The following is a 3009-nucleotide window of genomic DNA, read 5'->3' as shown; positions in this document are numbered from 1 at the left end:
ATTTATTTCTGGGCTCTCTATTCTGTTCCATTGATCTATGTGCCTGTTTTTATGCCAGTACCATGCTGTTTTGATTACTGTAGCCTTGTAATATGATTTGATGTTGGGTAGCATGATACCCCCGACTTTGTTCTTATTTCTCAGGATTGCTGTGGCTATTCAGGGTTTTGATGGTTCCATATAAATGTTAGGATTATATTTTCTATTTCTGTGAAAAAAGCCCTTGGTAGTTTGATAGGAATTGCATTGAATCTATATATTGCTTTAGGCAGTGTGGACATTTTAACTATATTCATTTTTCTTATCCATGAGCATGGTAGGTGTTTCCATTTATTTGTATCTTCTTTAATCTCTTTTGTTAGTGTCTTATAGTTTGTTGAGTACAGGTCTTTTACTTCTTTGGTTAAATTTATCCCTAAATATTTTATAGTTCTTAAAGCAACTGTAAATGGGACTGTTTTCTTAATTTCTCCTTCTGATAGATTGTTATTGGTGTATACAAATGCAACTGACTTCTGAATATTAATTTTGTATCCTGCTACCTTACTGAATTCATTTATCAGTTCCAAAAGTTGTTTGATGGAGTCTTTGGGATTCTTTATGTATAGTATCATGTCATCTGTATATAATGACAATTTTACCTCCTCCTTACCAACTTGGATGCTTTTTATTTCTTTTTCATGTCTGATTGCTGTGGCTAGAATTTCCAAAACTATGTTGAATAGAAGTGGAGTAGTGGACAGCCTTGTCTTGTTCCTGATCTTAAGGGGAATCGTTTTACCTTTTCCCCATTGAGTATGATGTTAGCTGTGGGTTTATCGTATATGGCCTTTATTATGTTGAGATATGATCCCTCTATTCCCACTTTGCTAAGTTTTTATCATAAATGTCTGCTGGATTTTGCCAAATGCTTTTTTTGCTTCTATTGATATGACATGATTTTTACTTTTCATTTTGTTGATGTGGTATATCACATTAATTGATTTGCAGATATTGAACCAACCTTGTATACTGGGGATGAATACCATTTGACCATGGTGTTTGATCTTCTTAATATATTGCTGAATTCTGTTTGCTAATATTTTGTTGAGGATATTTGCATCTATGTTCATCAGGGACATTGGCCTGAAGTTTTTCTTTTTTGTTCTGTCTTTGTCTGGTTTTGGAATCAGGGTGATAGTGGCCTCATAGAAAGAGTTTGGGAGCCTTCCCTCCTTCTGGATTTTTTGAAATAGTTTAAGAAGAATAGGAGATAATTCTTTTCTGAATGATTGGTAAAATTCACTTGTGAAGCCATCTGGTCCAGGGCTTTGTTTTTTGGGAGTTTGTTGATTACTGATTCAATTTCATTGGTAGTAAACATTCTATTCAGATTTTCTGTTTCTTTTTGCGTTAGCTTTGGAAGGTTGTATGCTACTAGAAAATTACCCATTTCTTCCAGATTGTCAAATTTGTTGGCGTCTAGTTGCTCATAGTAATTTCTTAATTTTTTTTCTATTTCTGTGGCATCTGTTGTCACTTCACCTCTTTCCTTCCTGATTTTACTAATTTGTGTCCTCTCTCTTTTTTTTTTTTTTTTGATGAGTCTGGGTAGAGGTTTTTAACTTCTCAAAAAAACACCTCTTGGTTTTATTAATCTTTTATATTGTTTTTCTGGTCTCTATTTCATTTATTTCNGCCCCCTCCACCCCCGATATCATACATATCTATTACAAGTTCATTGACTCCACTCCCCACACTGCACTCCATATCCCGTGACTATATACATATATATTAAGTTATAGTTGGCATATAATATTATTCAATGGCAGCTTCAGATGTACAGTGCAGTGGTCAGGCCTCTACACCGTCCATGAAGTGGTCTTCCTACCAAGACATGAGACCATCTGCCCCCCTAAAAATTATTTACAACATTATTGATTATATTCCCCAAACTGTCTTTTCTATCCCTGTGGCAATATTGAAGTTATCAATTTATGTTGTCTCGTCCCTTCCCCTTCTCCCTCATTCCCACCCCTGTCCCATCTAGCAACCATCAGTTTTTCCTCTGGGTCTCTGTTTATATTTCTCATTTATTCAGTTCTTTAGAGTCCACATGTAAGTGAGATCATATGGTATTTGTCTTTCTCTGACTGACCTATTTCACTTAGCATAATGTTCTCTAGGTCCATCCATTTTGTTGCAAATGGTACGATTTCATTCTTCTTTATAGCTGAGTAATACTCCATTGTGTAAATGAACCACAGTTTCTTAGTCCAGTCGTCTACCGATGGGCATTTCCGTTGTTTCCAAGTCTTTAACTATTGTGAATAGTGCTGCAATAAACATAGGGGTACATATATTTTTTCGAATTAGTGTCTTGGATTTTTCTGGATAAATACCTAAGAGTGGAATTGCTGAGTCATAAGGTAGTTCCATTTCCAGTTTTTTGAGATACCTCCATACTGATTTCCATAGTGGCTGCACCAATCTGCAGTCCCACCAACAGTGCACCAGGGTTCCCTTTTCCCCACAGTCACACCAGCACTTGTTGTTTGTTGATTTACTGATGATAGCCATTCTGACTGGAGTGAGGTGGAATCTATCCGTGGTTTTTATTTGCATTTCTCTAATGATTCGTGAAGTTGAACATTTTTTCATATTTTTCTGTTGGCCATCTGTGTGTCCTCTTTAGAGAAAGATTTCTTCATCTCCTCTGCCCATTGTTTAATTAGCTTATTTGTATTTTTGTGTTGAGTTGAATGAGTGTTTTATAAATTTTGGATATTAGCCCTTTATAAGATATATCACTGAAAAATATCTTGTCCCATTGAGTGGCTTCCTTTTTGTTTTATTGATGGTTTCCTGTGCTGTGAAAAAACTTTTAAGTTTGATGTAATCCCATATGTTCATTTTTTTCCTTTACTTCCCTTTCCCATGGGGATATATCAGTAAAAATATTGCTTAGGGTAATGTCTGCAAATTTACTCGCTATATTTTCTTCTAGGAGTTTTATGGTTTCAGGTCTTA

The sequence above is a fragment of the Hipposideros armiger genome, unplaced genomic scaffold (assembly GCF_001890085.2).
Source record: "Hipposideros armiger isolate ML-2016 unplaced genomic scaffold, ASM189008v1 scaffold_1202, whole genome shotgun sequence".
In the NCBI taxonomy this organism is placed as follows: Eukaryota; Metazoa; Chordata; class Mammalia; order Chiroptera; family Hipposideridae; genus Hipposideros; species Hipposideros armiger.
The sequence above is the reverse complement of the archived record's forward strand: the minus strand, read 5'-3'. Positions refer to the sequence as shown.